At 43.9% G+C, this 12,372-nt stretch overlaps 1 protein-coding gene across 1 annotated transcript in view; it reads right to left on the bottom strand.

The window, feature by feature from the left end:
- LOC122815015 (extracellular calcium-sensing receptor-like) overlaps nt 1–12,372 on the bottom strand; it is a 292,292-nt gene that overhangs the window by 135,575 nt on the left and 144,345 nt on the right. The gene's annotated exons all lie outside the window — the stretch shown is intronic.

Below are 12,372 nucleotides of genomic sequence, written 5' to 3'. Positions count from 1 at the left end.
TACAATAGCAAAGAACAATGCATCCAAGGCATTCTACCAGCTTATGGAAAGCAACTTAATAAATGGCACAAAGAAATTCTATGAGGTTGCAAGGCAAAAGCAGAAAGATAAATAAGATAGTCAGACACTCTTCATAGGGGATGCCAGCAACAACCTGCTCACCAGTCTACAGGACATTAAAGGCAAATGGAAGGAGTACTTACAGCAGCATCTGAATGAAAAAAAACCCCTCAGAAGCTGTACTGCCCCAAACACAGCCTATGATGAAAGAAGAGGTGGACCATACCCTAGAAGAAGTAAGAACAATACTGAGGAAAATGAAGTCAAAGAAATCAGCAGGCTCACATGAGGTCACAGCAGATATGATAAAGATGTTGAGTGAGATAGGGAAGAAATGGCTCCTGAGGGTATGGCAGTATGGAGAGAAAGTTATATTCCAGTGTTCAAGAACAAAGGGGACATTCACAACTGCAGCCAGTACAGAGGTAAAAACTCCTGTCACACTGCATGAAAGTCCAGTAGAGGGTGATTGATAAATGAATACAAAGAGTAGTAGAAAGTAATATGGGAGATGAGCAATTCAGATTCAGATCAGGATGCAGCCCAACTGACCCAATGTTTGCAGTGAGGCAGATGGTTGAGAAGAAACTAGAGGTGAGGAAAAGGTCCAACTGGGCATTCCTAGACTTGTAGAAAGCATATGGCAAGGTCTCAAGAAAGTTGATTTGGGCAGTCTTGTGATGGTTTGAAGTCCCAGAAACATTGGTACAGTTGATGCAGGCTATGTACTAAGACCCAATTACTCAAGTCCAAGCAGTGTTTGGACTCACAGAGGGGTTCCCAATGGGAGTGGGAGTTTGCGTGCCTCAGGGTTCACCTCTGAGCCCACTGCTGTTCATACTGGTAATGGACTACATCAGCAAAGAGGTTGGAGGGAACAGATCAACAAAGTTACTGTATGCAGATATCTGGCATTACGGACAGATTCTGAGCAAGAACTTAGGCAAAGGATAAAGGAATGGAATGCAAAACTGAAGGCAGATGGGTTGAAATTGAGCACAGATAAGACATAATGGCAGCAAATAGGGAAATCATAAGAAGATGAGAACTGAAATAGAAGGGAAAGTAGTAGAACAGGTTAACAGCTTAAAGTACATAGGAGGGGTGGTTGAAGGGAAAGGAAATCTGAATGAGGAGGTCAAAGCTGTAATCAGAAGAGCAGCAGCAAACTGACACAGAGTGTCAAGGTAGTGTATGACAGATGAATGCCAAAGAAGTTGAAAAGTAAGGTGTATGAAACACTGGTGCAACCAGTACTACTGTATGGTGCAGAAACCTGGGGAGTAAAGGCAGAGCAGCTGAGGAATCTAGATTTCATGGAGATGAAGTACCTGAGATGGGTGGTAGGATGCATACTGTGGGACAGATGAAGAAATGAGGACATCAGAGCAGAAACCAAAGTAGCTCCAATTGCAGACAAGGTCAAAGAAAACAGATTACAGTGATTTTTTGCACATGTGCATAAAAGCAGAAGACAATCTGGTGAAGAAGATTTGGGACAGACAGTAAGAAGGCAAAAGAAAATGAGGGCATTCAGCAAAGAGTTGGTTGGAATGTGTGAGAGAAGACCTGCAACAGTCAGGCATGAGTGTTGAAGAAGGTAGGAAACTGGTATTTAATCGTGAGAGATGGCGGCAGCTCACATGACACCCTGCCCCATGCAGAAAATGGGAAAAAAGCAGTTGATGATGATGATGATGATATGTACAGTCAAGGCTGTGGCACACATATGAAAAAGCTACTGGGGGTTGGCCTGCTATTGAACTACCACTCACTGAGAAGAAGGAGTTCTTGTTAACTGTAAGTGATCCAGGCAGCTCAGATGAGTTATGCAATGCTGTCATGCATGTGGGATCAGAGGTGGAAGACAGCCAGAGGGTGTCTACTACTGATGCCCTAGGTATACTGTATACATATATATCCACTACTGATGCCCAAGTTATACTATATATAAGTGGTGTAAGTGGTGCAAAGTTATATATTTTTTTAAATTGTCCATCTTCTGTTTAATGCTTATCTGATGTTGTCGATCTTCATTCCATCCTTAGCAGATGGGTTCAGTTCTGACATCAGAACCAACTCAGCTGTTACTACAGCTTGCACCACCCAAAAACTTTCAAGCTTGAGCTCTATCCAGAATTCTTCTCTCTCAATTACCTCAGATCTCATCTGCCGCTTTCCAAAATTATCACATTTAGCTGGGACTCTCGAGCTTTCTTCAGTTTACATAAATTTTCTGCTATTTTTCTTTAATTTCCATTTCTTTCTCCCCTGAGTATTCTCTGTATCATTGTTGATACTTCTCTCTCCTTTCTACCTGTCTGTACACTTTCATGTATTTTTAACAATCATTGCTGATAGTTTTCCTCTCTCTATATATCTCTCTCTGTCTTTCTTTCAGCTTTGCTCTTTTGCCCTGTCCATACACATTTGTGTACTCCTTTTCTATTATTGTTGATAGATGTTCCTTTAAAAAAAAATTATATTCCCCCTTCTTTTTCCTTGTTTCTCCGTTACCATGACTAACAAGGGCAAGGCCCCTTCTGGTTTCAAAAATGCCAAAAGTGTGGCCAGAAAATTCCCTTCTCGGATTTTGATGCACTATGTGTTTACTGTCTTGGCCCTCCCCACCTCCAAGAAGACTCTAGTTTCTGTCATGCTTTCAGTCACAGGGCATTAGCTGAGAGGTGCAACAACTTAATCTTAAAGGGACTTCTACCATCTGCTTTTGAGGTAGCCTTATCTGCTGGAGACAAAGCCAAAACAGATATTTCTTCTGCTTCTTCTTCATCCTCTGGGGACAAAACGAAAAAGAGAATCCAATCTGTCCTGACCTCTCCATTAGCTCCAAAGACAAAAAATTGAAGTCTTTGTTCCTACAGCTTCACTGGATGTGAAGGCTTCTGCTTCTCACACCATGGTGCTAAAATCATTGGTTTGGTTTCAGCTCCGACAAAAACTTTGAGTCCTTCCACTTTGAAGACCTGGACTCAGGATGTGACCTTAATTTCGATGCCTAGAACTACTTATTCACCCTCTATAGATTCCTTTACTGGAGAATTACCTGAAGTGTTCCTATAGAGGCCCAAGCCTCCATCCATGTCCTCAGTCTGCTCCACCAAAAGTCTGTCAGAACTCAATGTGGAGAGGCCGGTGAACAATATTTTGTGGGCTAGAGGGCTTGCCAGCCTATCCTTGGTACCAATTCCTTCTGGTTTTGATGCTGAGACATTCTTTACTCCACTTATGACTCCTCCTCTAACCTTCTCAGAGGTTTTAGAGTCCTCTGTTCCAGATCCCCCAAGCACCGATTGGGTCGGTTCTTGAGTTTTTCGCTTCTGTGTAGCCAACAGTCACCCTGAGCTCTTCAGTTATCTCAGAACCAGGGAACTCTCAGAGCTGTGCCTTACCTGTTAGCTCCAGGGAGATGATCTTGACTCTACATTTTATGGACTTGTCCCTGCTCTTCAAAGTTTCAGCTTGAGTGAGTTCCACTCAAACTTCAGTCTCAAGGGTTGGTTCTTTGGAGTGGAAGGTGAGCCCATTTCCAAGGCAGTTTATCTCAGTTCTAGGCTCTCTTCCCTCTTCAACAAGACCAACCTTCAAGGCTTTGTAGAGGGCACTTTCTCTAGCAAAGATGCAGTCAGTGCCTACCTCATTGGAACAGGTATCCCCCAGCTCTGCTGTTCCTCCAGCCTCTCCACTAGGACAGCAGGTGCTGAAGCCTCAGGTTTCACAGGCACAGGTTCTGTCATCCTTGGATACCTCCCCAGACTATCCCCCTGAGGAGGTCCAAAAAGAAGTGCAAGAGGAAGCACTTGGATTCCCCCCCAGGAATCAGTCGCCAAAGACACAGATTTCAATGAGGGGGAGGGGACCCCTCGGTCACCCCATGATGATGTCTTCTTGGAGACATCTTGGAAATTCTGAAGCAGAGGGGTGGCTGGAAGTCCCAAAACCCTTCCTCTGAGGAGTCTGTTTACCTGCAGGCATTTGGCATCCACCCATCTACCTCTTGGGTGACTCCACCCACTGATGATCTCATTCAGTTGATGTCACAGCGAGCATGGAAGGCCCCTGACTCCATTGAGCCCATCCCCAAGAGACCAGACATGATATTATTCTCACCTGAACACAAACAATTTTAGGGCTCAGGGTCTTGCAGTGGATGTTATGGTCATAGCGGCAGCCACCAATAAGGAACAGGTTGAGGAAAGTTCCTTTGTCCATCTGCCCAACAGGGAGTTCTGGGCTATGAAAAGATTTGGGAAGTGAGTATATGCTTCATCGACCTTCGCTATAAGGTCTTTGAACTTCTTGGCACATTTCACTGGACTCCTCTGGGATCTGATCAAAGAGTTATCAGATACTTGTTGGGAGCTGTGGCTGAGAAAGTCCAAGAGAAAGTGGCTTCTCAGTTGGCCACCCTGGAGTCTGTGTCCAACTCATCCATGGGGCTGATTGCCCATTCAGTCAAAAGGGTGTTTAGAGTGGCAGATGTGGGCATAGCCATTAGGAGACATGCTTGGATGTGTCTTTGTGAATTTGCAGAACCATTCAAGTCTTCTTTCATCAATGCTCCTTTTGACAGAATATCCTTGTTTGGCCTGAAAGTAAAAGAAACGTTGTCCAGGTGTGAGAAAGATGGGAAGACCCTTTCTGCTGTGGGCATCCATTTTTCCATCCCCCAAAGGTAATTTTCTAGGAACCAGAGGAGTGGTGGAAAAATGTGGTTCAAATAATCCCAAGGGCCTTTCCAAGACACATGTGGAGGGAGTTCCCCCAGGGGCAGAGAGGGAAAACAAAATGGAAGACGTCATCCCTGCAGCAGAGAAGGTCTGCAAAACCAAGGCTTTAGGGATTCCTTTCCAGATAACCCCATCCAGCGCTCCTGGAGGGAGGCCTGATTGTTTTCCATGGGAGACAGCCAGGGGATGCTTATCCTTGCACCTAGACACCTGGCTAAACATAACAGCAGATTCATGGGTGCAACAGATCGTATCCAGATCGTAACTAGAGGCTGTACCATTCCCTTTTCTCATCCTACCCCTGTTCTCAAGAAAATCCCTGGTGTTTCACCCAGTCAAATGGATTTAGCAGTACAAGAAATACTAAAACTGCTGGACATCTAATGAGTACTACCAGACCAAGAAGGATCGGGTCTATATTAAATTTTCAAAAGCCGACAATGTCGAATCTGACATTGTCGACACGAGAATAGTGAAACTGCAGAACATCAAACAAGAAAATGGAAATCTCCATAAGGGAAGATTTCCATTTACTTCAATGTAGTTCGGTCTCGGAGTTGGTATATTTAAGTAGTAGGGAGTGTGGGGGTGCAGGGGGGCTTGCCCTCCTGCCTACACTGTTTAGTTTTTTTTTGTTGTTTTTATTTTTATTTTTCTGAACATTCAATATTTTAACAGTTCGATCACTAAAGGTTGACCTTTAGTGATTCGAACTGCTAAATATTCAATGTTCTAATATAGACATGAAGGATCCTAGTGACTCTCCACTAAAACTTAACTTTTTAGATAGGTAAAACTTAAGTTACCTACTTTCAGATCTAACTCCTCTAGTGCACACTGCAGTGTTTAGGATAAACCATTTTTTTCATCTTACCTTTAAGCATCTATTGCAAGACCACCAGTTACTGGAGAGCCCACATTCTGCCTCTCAGTAGTCATCTTGGGATTAGTTTTCTGTTTTATCCTGGTGAGAGAAGGAGTGCAGTTACATTATTTCCTGGGGACTGATGATCACCAGAAAGCTTAATAACTGCTTTATAGGTGACAGCTTGGAATCTGTGGCTTATATTCTGATCCTGGTGAAAGTAGGAGCAGAGTGCATTGATTCCTAACTCTTTCTGGTTGGAGAATGAGTGTCTGTGCTTAACCTACCTGATTGGTCTGGTTGCTATTCAAGGCATCTACCAGAAAAAGGCTACAAGCCTACAGACCCTTGCATCATCTTGGACATGACTGTGGATCATCAAACAGGCCTTGGCCTGCTTCTCTTCTTGGGATTGGTGCTAACATTTTGCTTCTGGTGAGAGAAGAAGCAAAGGAGTATTTTACCCCAACAGAGTGAAGCTGTGCTGGGACCAGCATTAGTAGTAGCTAGGCAGTAGCCATTCATGTGACTCCCCATTTTTCATCATTCTTGACAAACTAATCCTTTATTTTTCAGTAAGTACTGCTTGATTTCTTTCTAATTTCAGAATATCTGCCTAAATACTTCATCCTTATATTTTCGGGGTCTACGTATTAGTTTCTCTTCAAGTGTTTGGCAGTGCTCTGTACAGACACCTTGAGTGACATTTTTCTTGTAAAAGGAATATATAAGGAAATAGCTCCAGTACTTAGTAATAATGACCATCCATCTTGGCATGTCTAAAGGTCAGTTCACTGTGCTTTCTCCTATTAACCTGGTGAACTTGGGCATTCTGAGCCGGGTAGCAACTGCCTCATGTACACAAACAACCCTCTGCCCTTACCTTCCAACATTCAGACTTGTGAGAGATGCACTTATATGTCCAAACTGGAAGCCATGCACACTCAAGCCAAGACCGGAATAACTGGTCAAGAGGAGAAGGTCAACACCCGCATCACACCACATGGAACACATAGGCCTCCAGAACACCCACCATTACAGCTCTCACATAAAAACACAAACCACACACCCACTTTCATGGAGGCTCTCAGCAGAAATCTACCCAAACAGCAGAGACCTCCAAGGCAGAAATGCACTCAACCACCACAACACAGCACAAACCACAAGACACATAGCTCACCTACACACTGTGCCCCTCAACCTAAGCCCCTAAGGAAAAACAGCTTGCCCAATACACTAATCATAGGTGACTCGATAGTGAAGCATACTGATGTCCCACTCACTAGGTTGAATAAGGAGAAGGTAACAGTCAGCTATCAGGTGCCAGAATCTGACACATAACACATGCACTCAGGTCACTCCACAACAAGTACAAGTATGACTCTGTCACTGCCCATGTGGGTGTGAATGAACTGAGATGCACTCCCTGGACTACATGAAAAGAGACATGAAAGTGCTCTCAGATTATGTGGCCCAGTCAGGTATGACCCTAGCCCTGAACAGCATCCTACCATTGCCCAGAATGATACCGCAGTACAAGCAGAAAATGATTGATTTTAACAATTGGCTAAGTTTCTGGTGCCATTCTAAAGAGATCCAGTATCTGTCTGCTTGAGATGACATGATTGACAGACCTCGATGCTTTGCCAATGATGGCCTGCATCTGTCACCCCTGGATTTCCGGATACTGGCTAAGGCTCTTGCTAACCTATAGTGCCTTCTTTAGACAATGTTCCAAAGACCAAATTACCACTATAACAGCTATAAATAAATGTAATCTGAGGGTCATGCTGCTCAAAGCTAGAAGTCTAACTCTCAGGATGCACTTGCTCAAAGCACTTCTCAAAATGGAGAACATCGACATATGTGCTGTAACAGAGACCTGGTATAAAGCAGCAGAAAGCACCCCTGCACTACCAGGCTATAACTCATTCCACATCTTTCGGCCCCAGAACATGGACCGAATCTCCAAAGGTGGTGGTATCTCCATATTCATAAAGGATATGCACACCTCCAGACTAGTAGCCCAGCATAATGCATCTGGGATACTTCGGGTACAACTAACATTGGATAGGACAGCGATTCAGGTCGTAGCCTGCTGTAGGTCCCCAACCATGCATCAAGACTCTCACTCCACATTCCTAAGCAATCTGGAAACTATTAGGGTCCAACCCAACACTCTCATACTAGGTGACTTCAACTACACCCTCCATAAACTAGAAAACTACTCATGCACAAATACACTGGCCCAACGCTTCCTGGAATTCATCAGTTCCAATGCCCTGGACCAACTCATTCATGCCCCCACTAGAAGAAGCAACATCTTTGAACTGGTTATTGCTAACATGGGCAACCATTGCTGTACACCAATAGTCAATTCCTCCCTGATTATATTCAACCACAAACTAATCACCACGGAAATCCACATCTAACCCACACCCCCTGCAAAGGTAACCACCATGAAAAAACTTCCTCAAAGCTGACTTTGGGCTCCTAAACACAGAGGTGGCTAACTTCACAGCACCCATGTCAACGGAAAATAGATGCATGACTGCTGAATCATACACCAATGCGCTGTACGAACACGTACATAAATGCATGGAACTAGCCATACCCAACAGAACCAAGATGTTCTCCTCCAAAAAAAGGAAGCCAATCTGGTGGTCCCATGCCATTAATAAACTCTACAACAGAAGGAAGAAACTGTTGCAGAAAAAGGTGAAGTCCCAAAACTGTAAAAACTCCCTTATTAGCCCCAACAAAAAGTTGAGATCCCTCATCAAAACCTCTAAAGCTAGCTATGAAGGCAGAATTGTGGCAGACACTAAAAACAAGCACAAAGCCTTCTATAGTTATATCAAGAATCTCCATGGCAATACCCAGGTTTGCTCTGAGTTACTACACAATGGTACCTCCTATACTGAGCCAACAGATATTGCCAACATACTGGTTGACAGATTCAGTGCCAACTTTACCCCTCTCTCCCCCCTAAAGGACCAATCACAATACCGGAGGAATGCCAGTCACCCAGCATTACTGCAGCATAGGTTAAAGCTGCATCATCCAAGGCCAAGAATACAGCTTACATGGGACCTGATATAATCCCTTGATGTGTGCTACATGAACTACAAAGTGAACTGGCACCACGTTGTGTACCCTGTTCATTTGCAGCCTCAGCTCAGGCTTTGTCACTACCAAATGGTGCACTGCTACATTCATCCCTCTCCATAAAGGGGGAGCAACTACAGACCCTGGGAATTATCACCCCATTAGCCTGATGAGTCTGATATGTAAGGCTATGGATTGCATCATCATGGACCTAATTAACAAGGATATAGGGAATCTCCAAACTCTTGATCCCATGCAATTTGGTTTTGTGAAAGGTAGATCATGCTTGCTGAACCTGGTTGACATCTTTGAATCAGTCACCAGAGCTGTGGATGAGGGCAAGGCAATTCATACAGCCTATCTCAATCTGGCCAAGGTGTTTGATACCATTCCTCACTCAGGAATTATTGATAAACTCACCAAACTAGGCATCAATCCCTATATCACTGGGTGGGTTGCAAACTGGCTCACAGATAGAACCCACAGTGTGAAAGTAGCGGACTCCAAGTCAGACTGCCAACCAGTCATGAGAGGAGTCCCACAGGAATCAGTCCTGGGTCCTTTGCTGTTTGGCATCTACTTCTCAGAAGTCCAAGCCAACATGGTGGGACTCTGGCTGACCAATTTCACAGATGACTGTGCAAGCTGGGAGCCATTATTAACTCCCCAAGTGATGTGGACATCCTACAGAAAGACCTCACTGAGACCAATGACTGGTGTCAAAACCATGGCCTTAAGGTTAATGCCAAAAAATGCATTGTCATCTCCTTTGGGAAAAACTCAGTTCCCACTAATTACCACATCGATGGGAGCCCACTGAACACTGAAGGCATTATAAGAGATCTGGGGACACAGGTTGACAGCAACCTATCCTTTGAATACCACATTGCCACTGTGGTCAGAAAGTCCTTCTATGTGGCACATCTCATTACCAAGGGTTTTGCATCCAGGAAGAAAGAGGTCATCGTCTCACTCTACTCTTCCCTCATTAGGCCAGTCATTGAGTATAATACCCTATGTGGCATATACTTCACAGGCACATGCAACAGCTGGAAAGGCCACAAAAGTACCTCATGAAGAGGATCCTAGGCCTTAAACACATGTCCTACATGGACAGACTCAAAATACTTCAGCTATTCTCTGTCTCATATCATCTACTAAGAGGCGATCTCTGCTTGACTTACAAAGCAATGTCTGACCCAGCTCTGTTAGAAATGCTGCATCTAAAGAAATCCCAATCCCTCCACACCATATGCTCCAGAGACCTCAACCTCGTTATCACAATCAGCAGAACATGCTGGAGGGACAAGTTCATAACCCAGAGACTGCCCATGCTCTGGAATAGACTTCTCATACATGTCAAGCAGAGCACCTCACTGCCCCTCTTCAAGAGAAATCTTGATGAGTGGATGGGAAATAGAAAGTTCACCCTGGGTATCACTCCAGTGGCTCTACTTGATAAAGGCACTGGGAATTAACATCAGGAAACTTCTATGGACTAGGCTTGTAAAGGCTCCAGGGCCATTAGCACACCTATGAACCTATGAACTTACTCAAGATTCTTTTTAGTGACAAAAAAAAAGACAGGGGTCTGGAAATCAATACTGGATCTCAGTGTACTGAACAAATCAGTTCAACAAACAAAGTTCTAGATGGTCATGGTACAGTCTATCCTTCCCTTTCTAAAGAAAGATGACTGGATGTGCTCTATAGGCCTTCAAGATGCGTATTACCATATAAAAATGGACAAGTGCTCCAGAAGGATTCTCTTCTTCCAGTTGGGAGCCAGTCATTACCAATTAAGAGCACTGCCCTTTGGATTCACCACAGCCTCCAGGGTGTTTATCAAATGCATGGCAGTAGTAGCAGCTCACTTGAGACTGCAAGGATTCCAAGTGTTTCTGTACTTGGACGACTGGCTCAAAATCGATTCAACCAAGCATCAGTTGGTAATAGCCAGGGACTAGACCCTCAACATCTGCTCCCATCTGGGAATAACAGTAAGTTTAGAAAAGTCATGTTTAACCCCAACAAAAACATTGGGATTTATAGGAGCATTATTGAATACTCAGACATCGATAGTTTCTCCTCCTCCAGAAAGACATCAAAAACTTGTGAATCAGGTACAACCATTACATCACAGAAAGACGTTTCCAGCATGTTTAGTCCTACAAGCCCTAGGTTCTATGGCAGCTTCCATAACTTTAGTGCCGCTAGCCAGGTTACATATGAGAAAGAATTCTGCAATGGATGCTAGCCTCCCAATGGTCTATGCTTCATCATCTGTTGTCAAATCAAGTTCTAATCACCAACCATTGCAAAATGGACCTTCATTGGTGGATACACTCTGACCAAGTTATTCAAGGTTGCCCCTTTGTTCTTCCAGAACCCACATTCATAGTGACCATGGAAGTCTCCCAGATGGGGTGGGGGGGCATTTGTTTGAGCAAGATGGTCTAAGGCACTTGGTCCCCAGTAGAAGACAAGTAGTGCATCAATGTCCTGGAGATAATAGCAGTTCTTTTTGCGTTGCAAGCATTTCAAACAGTTCTTCCTCAGGGGAAAATTGCAATCCAAACAGACAATATGTCAATGGTTAGGTGTATCAACAAGCAAGAAGGAACCAGATTTTACCCGCTTTGTTGAAAAGCCCTCAGGGTGTGGCAGTGAATGATATCTTCCAGCCACTTTTTAATAGCAATGCACATTACAGGGAATTCCAATGTGATTGCGGACAAGCTGAGCAGATGCATCCTTCAGCCTCACGAGTGACCTCTCAATCAAAAAGTGGCAAAGATGATATTCTGCTTCTGCAGTCAACCTTGCTGTGATCTTTTCACTTCTCCCCTAAACAACAAACGCAGCAATTACTTTGCTCTGATTCCCCCTCCGGAAAATTTACCCAGAGACACTCTTCTCTGAGAATGGTCCCCAAGTCTCATCTATGCCTTCCCCCAATACCTTTAATTCCAAAATTTCTGCAGAAAGCAGTCAGGTTGAAGAGCAAAGTGATTCTCATTGCCCCCTTTTGGCCTTGACAAGTTTGATTCCCCTTTCTTTGGCCTTATCTGATTCAACAACCATGGATCCTGGTCCCATCCAGACAGTCTTGTTCACCCAAGCATTCTGAACCTCAAGCTGACTGCATGGTGCCTCCAGTTCCATTAATTCCCAAGCATCCAAATATTTCTTTCCCAGTATGCCATATTCTATTGTCAGCTCACAAACCTTTCACTAGAAAGCTTTACACCAGTAAGTGAAAAAAATTACCTTTTGGGCCTATGAAAAGCAAACTGATCCTATTGCAGCATGCATAGAACAAGTTCTAGATGTTTTAGCCACTCCATTTAATAATGGAGCTTCTCCTTCTACTATCAAAATTCAGTTAGCTGCTATTTCAGATTTTCATAATAGTTTGGATAAATGATCCTTAGCTTCTCATAGACTTTGTAAATCATTCCTAAGAGGTACTCTCCTACTAAAACCCCCGTACAAAGACCCGACTCCTCCTTGGTACTTGAACATACTTTGACAAGTAATGATACATCCTCCCTTCAAACCCTCTGCAGAATGTGACCTAAAATCTTTATC

Source organism: Protopterus annectens, chromosome 11.part0, assembly GCF_019279795.1.
Source record: "Protopterus annectens isolate FY-2018-M chromosome 11.part0, PAN1.0, whole genome shotgun sequence".
Classification (NCBI taxonomy): Eukaryota; Metazoa; Chordata; order Ceratodontiformes; family Protopteridae; genus Protopterus; species Protopterus annectens.
The sequence above is the reverse complement of the archived record's forward strand: the minus strand, read 5'-3'. Positions and strand labels throughout refer to the sequence as shown.